Source organism: Muscardinus avellanarius (assembly GCF_963383645.1).
Source record: "Muscardinus avellanarius genome assembly, chromosome: 14".
Taxonomy (NCBI): Eukaryota; Metazoa; Chordata; class Mammalia; order Rodentia; family Gliridae; genus Muscardinus; species Muscardinus avellanarius.
In genome coordinates, this window is record NC_137800.1 from 5,391,054 (window position 1) to 5,404,874 (window position 13,821).

Genomic DNA, 13,821 nt, shown 5'->3' on the forward strand with positions numbered 1-13,821 from the left:
TTCATATTTTGAGATCTAATTAGTATTTAAGATTAAAGTTTTTAAATAATATCTATATATTTTATTTCAATTTTCCTTATGAAGAAATGTTGGTTCTGTTTATTATTTTTATCTTCATTTTAATTTTTTATTTTTATTGGTGCATTATATTCATACATCATATTGGGTAAAAAACTTGTGTGTACAAACATGTACACATCACTGATTTAACCCCTACCCAATTCCCACCCCAGTCCCTCCCCTTCCCTCCCTCTCTTGCTTGGCTTAGTGGTTGACTTCGGTATGTTTAAGTACATTGTGTGTTTTAGAGATTTTCCTCTTCCCCCCTCCTTTCTCCTCCTTTAGGTTGTCATGTTTGCTCCTCTATAGGATTTCCTTTTTCATCTAGAGTTCCTCCTATGACCCATTTCTCCCTAACTCTCACATATTAGGGAAAGTATCTGATTTCTTATTTTTGTGACTGAATGATCTCACTTAGCATAATGTCCTCCAGTTCCATCCATTTCCCTGAAAATGATGTCATTGAGGGTTTTGTTTTTTTTTGATGGCTGAGTAAAAGATTTCAAGCCTACATAGAGGAACAACACAAAGAGAACCTGCATATCCCCCCTTAGTCACCAACCTCCATTGCTTCCCAACATCTATGTGCTTTGAGACATTGGAAAGTAGTTGTGAGCATCGTGGAAATTTAGCCTGGAAAATTTCAGCATGTATCTTTTAAAATCAGGTGACTTTTGGAAGGCTGAGATGGTATGATCACAGTTCCTGGACAGCCTCAGCTACTCCTTAGTGAGGCTCTTTGCAATTCATTGAGACCCTGTATCAAAATAAAGAATAAAAAAATAGAGGAGCTGGGAGTGTAGCTCAGAGATAGAATGGCCCTGGGTTCCATCCCCAGTACTGAAAAAAAAAAGTGACTTTCAAAAAAAAAAAAAAAAAACCTGCAAGGTAACTGTCACAGGCAAAAACACTGATGCAATTTTAAAATTCAAGTGAAGAAAGATGTAATATATTCAAATATCTGCTCTTTTGGTTGGATGAAAGTAATTTCTTGCATAAGCAAAATATATATTCCATATACTGCTAATGTTTTACAAATATAATACATAAAGTTCATGAAATGAAACTTATCATAAGTATATGAAACACTGAGAGTATCCTCCTTTTTCTTCTCCTTCTTCTTCCCTCCCCCTCCTCTTCCTCCTCCTCCTCCTCCTCCTCCTTCTTCTTCCTCTTCTTCTTTCTCTCTCTCTCTCTCTCTCTCTCTCTCTCTCTCTCTCTCTCTCTCTCTCTCTCTCCTCTCTCTCCTCTCTCTCTTTCTCCTTTGTTTCTTTGTGTGAGGAAGGTATTTAATTTGGTAATATCCCAATAGTGTATTATTGCTAAATTTGTAAAAAAAAAATTTAGATTTGTAAAAAATACTCGAGCAATCATTGTCTCTACTGATGTTGCTGAACTTTTATTTAAACATTTTTTTTTTAGTTTTATGGTTTTCATTTAAATCCTTAGCTCATTTTGAGTTCCATTTAGATATAAAATAAGGACCTGATATGGTTGAAGCCCAAACATGGAATAGAGGAGGGTGAATGTTGTAATTATAATGTAAACTTAATACTAGGGTGCCTGCTATACAAAAAAATACAATTAATTTGGAAGCAATAAAATAGTGAAAGCCTCAAGGAAATTGGTGTGAGGGAAGACCATGAAAAAACAGGAACCAGTGAGCCCTTTATTTCTGATGATTGTTCTATCAGTTAAGGAACCTACCTTCTTTTTTTTCTGAGAAAGGAAATTAACTCTTTTTTAAAATATTTATTGGTGCATTATAGCCTACACCTTAATGGAGTACAAGATGGTGGAGGCATACATGCACACAGCACTCAATTAGCCCTAACCTAATTCCCGCCCCATTCCCTCCCTCCCTCCTTCTCATGTTTGGCTTAGTGATTGACACTGATATGATTGTTAAAGTACATCATGTGCCTTAAAGAAGTTCCCTCGCCCCCTCCCATCCCCTCAGTTAGGTCGCCTTATTTACTCATCCATCATGTCTCCTTCTTCGTCTAGAGTTCCTCCTATGACCCATTTTCTCTCTAGCTTTCCCATATTAGGGAGAGCATCTGATTTCTTATTTTTTGTGATTGACTAATCTCGTTTACCATAATGTTCTCCAGCTCTATCTATTTCCCTGTAAATGACATAATTGTGTTTTTCTTTATGGATGAGTAGAATTCCATTGTGCAGATATTCAATAGTTTTGTAATCCATTTATCTGTTGATGAACATCTTGGCTGGTTCCATAGTTTGGCAAAAGTTAATTGTGCAGCTATAAACATAGATATACATGAATTAGTTTGTTATCATAGTTTGAAAGAAACCTTCTAAACAATAGAGAAAGACATACAGAGAAAAAAGAACACACAGAGAAAGAGAACTGTTACAAAAAGAGATGGAGGCTGAGAGGTAGATACTGAGATACTCTTTCTAACTAACCTTGGATATTAGGTCACTTTTCCTCTAGCACAGGTCCCAGTCTGACTGCTCTGTCTGACTGATAGAATCTTGTTCACAGGGTCAGATGCAAGGATATTTGGGCAAAAAATAATATTGGACATTCATTTACTAGAATTTGTCTCCCATGAAGCTCTGAAGCAGAATTTTTCAAATACTCAGAGAATGTAGATGGTTGGCATGAAAAATCAGGGAAGTGTTTATTACATTTATGTTCATTAGTTTTTTCCCTTCACTTGCCAAACATAGGTATTTCATTCCCATTAGAAATGAAATAGTAAGCCGGGCATGGTGGTGCATGCTTGTAATCCCAGCATTCAGGAGACTGAGACAGAAGGATCGCGGTTCATGGACAGCCTCAGCTACTTAGTGAGGCCCTTCACAACTTAGTGAGACCCTGTTTCAAAATAAAGAATAAAAAATAGGACAGGAGGTGTAGCTCAGAGGTCGAATGCCCCTGGATTCCAGCCCCAGACCCACACAAAAAAAGAAAGAAAGAAATGAAATAGTAAACATCACAGTGACTTGGAGTGAAGTGAAGAGTAAGCTTCTGGAGGCTTTCATGAATACAATGCACAATAAAAAAATTTTTTTAAAGTCTCCCTGAGAAAGTAGGTGAGCAGATTCAGAATCAAGTCAAGAGAGGCTCTGACGGTGGTGTAGAGGGTCATTCTGAGAGCTGCTGAAAGCTGAGTTGATCCCAGAGGTTCTGAGTCCTCTGGCCCCATCTGCTCCCGACTCACTATGGTGGGGTATTTGGTTCATTCATAGAGAAGTCCATGTAGGGTGGTTTGTGGAGGGGAAGGTCATGTTACTGGTTCAGGGGAGGTGGCTATGTGCTCAGGAAGACTGCTCCTGAACCTTGGATACCTGCAATCTGCCTGGTAACCAGGTCATATCTCCATATGGTTTGCTGAAATAATGCTGTTCCTCAGACGGGATAGCTGCAATGGGAGCCTCATGCTTACAAACTCAGTAGCTCGGGTCGTTAGTTTCTGATTAGTTTGCTCTGGTTGGAGCAGCTGGGTCAAAATGTATTTCTTGCTTTGAATATCTTACCTGTAGGGGATGCTGTTAATGGAATCTTTCCATTTACTTGTGAGAATGCAAAGGCCTTCGTATACTCTCTTCTTAGCATCTTCCAAGCCTTCCAGAATCCTCTACAGGAAACATAAAGATATTCTACTTTCTTTGGGGCAATTTCTAGTGTTTTTTATGCTAAAATCCAGGAGAATTTCCCTAGGAAGATAAGGGAAGACTGCAATCTACCCAAATCTGATCCACTAGATAAAATCATCCTATAGTGTTGCTAGGAGATGGTGGTGGAGGAGATGGAACCAAAGAGAACTGTGTGACCAGAAACTGCAGTGGGAATGCTAGTGGTTCACAACATACTTAAGGAGGAACATTGTGGGGGGGAAAACCTTAGCCAAGGATGAAAACAGATTTTTTAGAAATTTGAGAGAGTGGTGTTTTGAGAAACTCTATTTCATTAGTGTTTAATATATTTCTGGTTATGAAAAAAATCTATTAATTTTTTGTATGCTCTGATTTTGCAATAGTAAAACAGCCTTGATCAAAATATTAATGGCAGAACTCTATAAATATTTTTCCAGTCTTTCTAGAGCAGAACAATGGTATAATCAATGAAACATTTATTTCGTTTTATAGTCAGCCAGGCATGGGGGTACACACTTGTAATCTCAGCATTTGAGAGTTTGAGACAGGAGGATCCAGTCTGAGGACAGCCAGAGCTACTTAGTGAGACCATATGCAACTCAGTAAGACCCTGTTAAAAAATAATGAATAAAAAATACAGCTGGGGATGTCGCTCGGAGGTAGAATGTCCCTGAGTTCCATCCCCTGTACTGCAAAAATAAAAATACCTTTTTATAGTCTTCAAAGGTTTGGGACTTATATTAATAAAGCTTTAAGCTGTTATTCTCACATAATATTTAGTTCATGGTGTAAGGTGCAAAAGACAGAAAAGCAGAGGCTGGAAAACTGAGACCTCGGCTCATATCTGACGGCTGTCTATTTCCATCCATACGGTAATCGAGAATGCCTGAATCCAGTCAATATCTTCCAGGGAAGCCAGCATGCTCCTCGCTCAGCCTGTCCTTTGCAGAACATGGCATTCCATAGACTACATGTATGGAGCTGGTGCAAAGGCTATCATCAGCATGTGTGTCCTTCACACTTGTCACTAATATCAGAGGAAGGGGAAATTGCTGCTGCAGGTTAGGGAGACAGCAGCATTGTGTGAATCCTCATGAGGGTTAACAGGTTTACTGGAGAAAAAGGAAAATGCACTCCACTCTCCTTGAGAGGTGCCTACAGACCCAATGGGAGGCAGCGCTGAAATGCAGGTGTGCTGAGTCACCACGAGGGTTTTGATATGCAGCCTGGTTGTGTAATGGAAGCAGAGTGAAGAGAGCTGATCCAGGAACCCACATATTGGTAATGCAGATGGAACCTACAGGGATACTTTGGTGGTCCTAAAGGAGGTTGTCCTTGCTAAGGTTAACCAAGCTGCTGCTCTAAGCCCAGACGGAAAACACCAGAGCCCTTCTCTTCAGATGGACCTTGTCAGTGAGCAGAGCACTGAATTGGGGGTCTGCATCTTCCAGGGCCAAGATGGCTCTGCAGCTGTCTTTTCTGGTCTCCGTTGGTGTCTTCACGCCACACCCACCCTCTGCATTGCTTGCCTTGAGTTTCTTAGTAAAATTCCTATACCAGGGACATTGCACACACCTTGGACCTCATTTCTCTGGACCAAGCAGGCTTTGAAGCACAGCATGCTCCTAATTTAAGCTCCATAACCTAACTTCACATTTTTGTTTCTTTCTTTTTATTTATTGGTGCATGATAGTCATAAATCTTAATTGGGTACAAGATGGTAGAGGCATAGATGAACACCACTCATTTAGCCCTTCCCCATCTCGCACCCATTCACGTCCCCCTTCCTCCTCCTCATGTTTGACTTTGTAATTGACTTTGTTATGTTTGTGAATGTACGTCATGTGCATCAGGGAATTTCCCTTCCCCGTCCCATCTCCCTCAGTTAGGCCTCCTTATTTGCTCATCTGAGGTTTCTCCTTTTTCTTCCAGATTTCCTCCTATGACTCCTTTTCTTTTTTTGCTTGTGCATCAGAGAAGCATCTGATTCTTCGCTTTTTGTGACGGGCTAGTCTCACTCACATAACGTTCTCCAGTTCCTAACACCACATTTTAAAAACCTGTTTCAAATTGATACACAAGACTAGTTTTGGTCTGGAGACAATATGCTGCTAGGATAGTTTTTCTTTATTAAAACAATAATTAGGGATCCTTTTCTTGGACTCTGAAGTCTTCTCTGAAGCGCTCTCACCTTAGAGGCAGCATGGGTTCTGTTTTTTTAAGCAGTAGCCAACAACTTGCATTCCAGCAGGACATCTTGAAATGAAACATGTTCCAATATCTCCAGGGCATCTGGTTTGGCTCACTATATATGGACCATCTGTGTCAGCGACAGCACCTGCATGGAGTCGACAAATACACTTCTTACTCTTGACTCGGAGCCCCCATGACTTTGGAAACACTGCAGAACGCTGAACAGGCAACTCCGTGGTGCATGTTAAAGTGTTTTTATCTCTCAGAAAACTGCACACATTTGATCATTGTGTTTTTTGTGAAATGAGACAGATGTATTTCTTACCCAACAAAGAGATACAACAGATTTACCTGAGTGTTCCTGTGTCAAGAGACTTTAAGGTACTTTTTAAGTTATTTTCCAAATATTTCTACACTGTCTTACCATCATCAAACTCATGTAGTCTATTATCAAAAGTCTAAAGGGGGTGCTATGGCATGGGCAAATCTTAAATTTCTATCTATGAAGGATAGTTACAGACATCTTCCTGAATGAATCCTGGCTCCTTATCTCTGCATCATAATTTCTGCTAAAAACAGATAATCCTTACTGTCGGGATAAATTTGTGGTTGCTCTGTAAATATTTCTTAGGTTTGTCCAGATATAGTTTATTCTGTATTATGCACAGCATATAAGAATCTTATATTAGATGATATCTAAAATTACATCTTCTACTGTGTAAATAGAAAAAAAAAAAGTTGTTCTGTGATATTCCTGGCGAGCAACTTTTAAGCCATTATTTCTCCAGCCTGAATTGTTTGGTGTTTGGGGTTAATGTCTGTCCCTTACAAAATACCTGTATTGAAATCCTAAACTCAGGACTTTAGGAAGTTACAGTATTTGAAGGTGTTACATTCAAAGTTGTGATTAAATTTAAATTAAGTTATCAGCATGGGCCCTACTAGGGTATGACTATTTACTCTTAAGCTTATAGGGTTCTGAGGGATTTGTCAAGGTACCAAATTAGAACATCATTTCTCTTTCAATGCCTCAGAGAACCCAGGAGAAGGGAACAGGAGCCTAACCTAGTGGCTCTGTCTCTAGGTTAGTGTTGGCCCTTCTGTTTCATTGTGTTCCTGCAGGGTGGTGCAGGACCTCACCCTGTCCTGGTAGGAAAGCTGAGCTGATTGCTAGGTATAAAAATTCTCCCTCAATCTGAGGCAGCATCTCATATCTTTCCTGATGTGAAACTTTATGTCTGATGAGGCAATACCTGCTTCATTTTGTATCTGAACTGTTTCTAATAATTTCCAGTGGTTTTTCCCAGAGAGTGATTCTCCAGCCCAATCTCACAGAAAGTGGGGCAGACCTGTGGAGAAGATGCACCTGTCTGACCAGAGTGTTTGGTGAACCTGTCTATGTGAATCTGTTACCTTTTCAATCATTGTAAAATTTATAAAAACATTTTATTTATCGCTATTTCATTGCTAATCTGAAAGTAGGATTTCTAATCTCACCTGGAGTCTACTTTAATAGTAAAAAAATAAATAAATAAATAAATAAAGCCAGCCCTGGCTGGCTAAGCAAGGGATGTGCTTATTGAGATGACAATGGACAGTTCTCAAAATTATGGCTAAGGTTTGAAGAACCTGACTTGAGCATGGATGACCCATGAGTGCCACAGAATGGTCTGATGAGGGTCTCAGGTCTGTAGCCACTGTGCATGAGACACAAGAAAAGGTATAACAACAGTTGCCACCATCCCCAGAAGGCCATAACTCTACCTTCACTGCACATGAATGAAAGAAAGAGAAGCAGAGAAACAGAGCAACAGTAACAGCCACATAGAGACATACCACAGAGAGAGCTATACAGACAGGAGAAACAGACTGGCTGTGAGACAGAGAGCCATAAAGACAGACCAAGAAAGAAAGAAACTTACAAAGAAGTTGTTGGCATCATGAAAATTTAGCCTTGAAAAATTTCAGCATGTATCTCCTAAGAGAAAGTCAAAACTACAATACAATTGTCACACTTGAGCAAAAACACCTATGCCATTCTTCTAAAACTGTATTGAGGAAAGGCACTATACATTCAAATGACTGTGATGTTTTGGTAGGAGTACAACAATTTCTTGCATCTACAAAATATAGATTCCAAACTCTTCTAATGTTTGGCACATGCAGTGCATGAGATTTATGACAATGAATCCTTTTTTTTTTTTTTTTTTTTTTTGGTGGTACTGGGGTTTCTGGAAGCCCTTCTACCTCCAGGCTCCAGGCTACACTCCCAGACCTATTTTTATACTTTTTTTTTTTGAAATAGGGTCTCCTAAGCCAGTGCGGATGGCTTCGAACCAGCACGATCCTTCTGTCTCCGCCTCCCAAGCGCGGGGATTACAAGCGTGCACCACCATGCCCGGCCTGCCTATGGCTTTTAAAACATATTTAGGCAATCACTGCCCACAGCATTGTTGTTAAGGTTGTTTTAAATTTTATTTTGGCAGTTTTAGACTAGAGCTTTTAGTGCATTTTGAGTCCATTTCAAAAAGGATATAAAAGACTAAAATGGATTAAAACCAAACTTGGAAACTAACTGGGTGAGTGGAAGGATTATAATATAAACTAAATACCAGAATATCCCCTAATCAAGTAATTAATTTGGAAGCACTGGAGTCCTTAAAACCAGAAGAGTTGTGTGAGGAAAGCCCCCCATGTAGCAGAAAACAGCGAGGCCCCTCATTCTGAGGAGCTCTCTGCCAGTCAAGGAAACTGCCTTCTCCCTCTCCTGCCTGAATATAATAACCCTGCATTGCTGAGTCAATATTAGTGGCCTCCAATGAGGCTGGTGCCAAGCGGGGTGCTTCTCAGTTTCTGTGGACCTGCTCAACCCCTCTTACTTCTAGACCTATAGCATCCTTAGGTCGCAGCAGACCCCTAAATGTGAGGTACAGTAGGTATAGACAAGGAGGTGTACTCTTCTCCAAAAGGGCTATGTAATTTTCCAGGTTACACAAGCAGTATTTGGAAACTATATGTGGAAAAATATCACAATGTAGGATCAGGCCAAATTTACTCTATTTTGTTATTAATATTTATTATCATTATTATTAATCTACTACTACTAATATCCAATTCTAGGGTCAGAACCTACCCTCATGAATATTAGGCAAGTACCTTCTGTTCAGTTATAAACTTACACTCAAGCCAAACCTGTTGATGTGGGCCTAGCAGGCAGCAGTTCTACACTTATTGTTGAGGCTCAAGTGTTGAGAAAGGGCTCTGCCTGTGCACATAGTTGGCTGGATGAAATATGGAGCCAAGGGTGCCTGAGAGTAAGCAAAGAGGACAGGCCAGGTGTCCCCTGGCTTGATTGGTGGAGGTCTTCCAGGGATTCCAGCTCCTGGCCAGGAGTGTTGGTCACTCTAGCACAGTCCCTGTCCTCAGCTCAAGTCATGCTAATCACCACGCTGGGAGAGTCAGGGTAAGTCTTCTAGCCTGTCTGTTAGTCACATCATAATACTCTGATATTCACATTAACTATTATTAGTACCCCTAGGGGACACTCTTATATTTCTTTATTTCTTTGCTGCTACAGAATAAAGCCAGGCCTTTTTTATTTATTTATTTATTTATTTATTTATTTATTTATGTTGTTGTTGTTGTTTAAAACACCATGTTATTAAGCTGCTGAGGCTGGTCTTGAATCTGCAATCCTCCTGACTGAGCCACTCAAGTACTCAGTGCTGGGATTACATGTGTGGACCACCATCCCAAGCTTTTATTTGGTGTATGTTTGTGCATTAGCAAGACACATGAATAAGCAAATAAAAATTAAAAGCAAAGTAATTAAAGTTTTTCTTGACTCCTAAAATCAGAGAGCTAAAGATCTTTCATTGCTTACCATACTTACTCCTGTTTGTAGGTCCATAATCTTTTGAAAGTAGGGAGAGTCTGTATTCAGGAAGGAAAAGTCTATGTATTCTATTGAATAATTAAACTGCTCATTTTTCTCAAATGATCATGTCTCTCCAAGTTATCATGTAGTGTGTGAGTGGCCCCTCACCAACTGGTTGGTCCCTGACCCACCAGGTCACATACCTGGCCATGCAAAGAGCTCTCCATCACCCCAGGAAGCAGTAGGTACCTGGCTGGATCAGAGAAAGGCCTGAAGACAAATAAGTTGCAGGAAGAATTGGCCCAAATGCATGTCTACCCTTCTCCTGCCAACAGCAATTTCATCACAGAGAAGAATGGTCCTAGATTATATTTTGTTTTCAAGTTAAAGAAGAGTTTGGATGCATGCTCTCAAAACTTCTCATATCTGGGTCACTGAGAATGCCTGGGTCCAGTCAATATCCTCCGTAGGAGCCACCTGCTCCTCGCTCAGCCCATCCATTGCAGAAAAGGGTGTTCTATGGAAGACAGTATCTGTTGCTGGGGCAAATGCTATGTTCATAGGGATGACGATATTGAAATGCTAAGAAAAATTATTTGTACTTTTAACTTCAGACGGGAAGTGATAGCTGCAAGTTAAAGAGACAAGAGTACTCTGTGCATGCTGACGAGGGTTAAGCAGTTTGTTGAAGAAAAAAAAGGCATCCCCTGCCCTCCCACAGAGGTGTGTGCAGGTCCAATGATGGAGGAGCACTCAAATGCAGATGTGCTGAGTCACAGTGAGGGTCTGTGCTATGCACCTTGGTTGTGTAATTGAATCAGAGTGAAGAGACCCCAGAACCACACATTAGTACTTGAGAATAAAACTTAAGGGGAAAATTTTGTGGTGGTGAGAAAAGTCACCCTTGATAACGAATCCTCTGCCCGAAGCCTGGAAAGAAGAAACTGCAGTGATGACTCTGCAGATTGACCAGGGTGCTGAGCAAACTGCCCAAACCTGAAATTTGGAATCAGTAACTTCCTGGCCTTGGGCGACTCTGCAGCTCTCTCCCCCGGCCTTTGTTGGTGTCCTTGTTCTCATCTGGACCCTATTCATTGCTTCCCTTGGGTATGAAGGTAGCTTTCATGTGTCAGGGACATTGCACAGCCCTGGTCCTCATTTTCCTAGAACAAATAGGCTTTGTGGCTTACATGTATTTCAAGTTTTCCAACACCATAGAAAGTTCTTTTAGACCATGACAATATGGAAATTAGTTCGACAAAATCATCCTATCTTGAAGGAAGTATACAATCTCCAACCCACTCAATATTTTACATAAAAGACAGTCTCCTTATCTCTAGCTCCCATTTCCTTCTGTCAATGTGATTCATAGTGATCCTGGCCAAACGTGCTCTCTGTTCATGTCCTCAACACAAAGTGAAACTCAAGGAGATTAAACTCAATTAAACTCTCCTGAAGGGTCCAGGTCCAGCACTTGTCTCCAAGGGGACAGCAGTGACTCCTCATGGACATAGCTTGGCCTCTACACTCTCCAAGTGATCAGAACCTTCCTACTTTGACCTGGTTATGGGGAGGTCTTTGCCCTTTGCCCTTTTTAGAAGATGAGCTGAATATCTCCTGGGCTGCTGGGTTTGCACACAGGGTTATGTGTTATCAAAGAGAGAGGAGGGCATCCTGGCTGTGACACCCTGAGCCTTCTGTGTGATTTCTCCTGCTCCCTCCATTTCTAGAGTGTGAGATCAGAAAGCACAGCTTCTCCTGCACAGCAATGGAGAAACATGGTGTTTTCTGTGCTTTGAGGGAGGAGCTCAGATTTTTTAGATGTATTAGATGAAAACCAAAACTCTTCATGTTGAAAACCTGCTTTTAATCTCTCTTGAGTTTGGATTGTAAGAAATAACCAACATTCACACAGAACTGAAATAAGAGTGAAATCTTCAGCATATATTCCTTCTTCCTGGCCTGAGCTGAAATGTTCTAGTCCTCAAATACAAACATTTTGAAAATTATTAAACTGGTTCCTCTGCCTTGCCATGTGTTTCTACAATCTCCAAGAAAAACTGTGCCTTTAGATTGATTTTGAACTTGCTTTTCAGATAGGAAAATAGAGGCTTACCTGGAATTAATTAGGCATCCCTATAGGATAAGGTCATATCCCAAAAATAAATGCAATAGGTTCTTTTAGGGAACTTATAGGCTGTGGTTTCTACGGTTAAATTTCATTTGTAGTTGAAAAATATGTCTCAGAAATGTGTGACAAGTTCAAGGTCACTCTGGGTGACTGAGGCGGAATAAGAGTGTGTCCTCAGTTTCTCCTGAATTCTCCCTTTCTGTTAGGTCAGGGACATTTGGGTTGGCACAGAGACATTGGAGTCCTCAGGCTTTGTGAGAATTCCCTCCCATTAGAAGACTGAACATGAGGAATGTGGATGGATTTCTCATAGAGAGTGGAGGGCTACATCTAGTTCTCACAATGTACATGCAGGAGATTAGAATCACAGCACTGGATGAGCTGCCCCGAAGGAAGGAGGTATGGCCTTCCTTGAATAGAGAAGGGTACCTTGGAGAAGACCCACCCAGTAACCTGGAGTGGCAGTGGGTGTCACCTCTCTTTGGATGGAGAGCTGGATTCAAATGTGAGGGACTTGATACAAGTCAAGCAGAAATCCCTTACATATAAGAAACAGCAAAATTTCCATGCTAGGAAACACACAAGACATACCCTGTGTCCCTGTCAGAATTATTTCTCTGGTGCTCAGTGGGCAAATTCTAGACCCTGAGACCTGCCAACTACACTTCCTCAACTCTGTATACTGTCCATTTCCTGCCCTTACATAAACAATGGTAATGTTTGTTCAGTCTCATTAGCCACATGGTCTCCAGCCCTTGGCCAGGTATTCTACTAATCCCCACAGCATACCTGGGATGACTTGGAAGAAGAAGAAACAGAAAACAAGCAGCAGAATGCACTGGGTCTTCATGGTGTCCAGCAGGCTGGGACGGATTGCACAGCAGAACCAGACACTCCCCAGGAATCTGAAGCAACAGAGTCCAAAGCCAGAGTACTGGTGTATTTATAGGGATGCAGGATGACACAGCCTCACAGAGGAGCAGTGAGGAGGTGTGGCCCACAGGAGTGATAGAATAAATCTAACTCTGGGGTGTTTGCCTGAAAACTCCCCAAGTCCTGTGGGCATATTGCTTTGCTCGACTGGCCTGGGTTTGGCTTTGACTCTGGAAACCCAGAGGAGGTATCTTTTACTGGCTTACTTTTCTAGGTTTAAAGGTTCTGAGTGTTCTTCTTAAGGTACACACAGGAGGATTCCTCCTATTCAGTGGCTCAGAGATCTGATGATAGAGGGGCAGTGGCCCAAGCTGGTGGCCATGGCTCCAAGCTGGTGTTGGTCTTTCAGTTTCACTGGGTCCCTACATGTTTGCCTCAGAACTTGCCCTATCCTGGTATGAAATCTGAGCCAGTTTTAGGTATGAAAGTTTGTCTTCGGTCTGAGATCACTTTCTATGTAGAGTTGTCTCCTTGAGAGTACAATACAACTTCATTTTTTCCATTTGGACTTGTAATCCCAGGAATTCCTATGTTTGCTTTAAGACAGTGAATACACAGCCTGGCCACACAGGGAGCTGGACACTCATTTTTGTTGGTTCTCATATTGTTTTTTTGTTTTTTGTTTTTTGTTTTTTGTTTTTTGTTTTTGTATGTTAGGCAGAACTCCTAAGTAAGCAGAAAAATTTCAAGATTAAAGGATTAAAAGTCTTTTTTGAGTCATAAAAACAGAGATATGGGTTCTCTGTTAATTACTAGACTTAAGCAAGTTTACTATCTCTTGAGTAGAGGGACTGTTGATTTCATTGATGAAGAAACCTTACATACTACTGAAAAATCATACTGTTCATTATTGTCCTTTGACCATGGGCATCCATGTTATCATGTGGCCTGAGATACCCATCACCGACTGGCTGTTACCTGGCCACAAGACCAAAAAGCTGGGCATGCAAAGAGCTCTCCATCTACACTGCAAGCAGTAGGTACTTGGTGGGGTCTG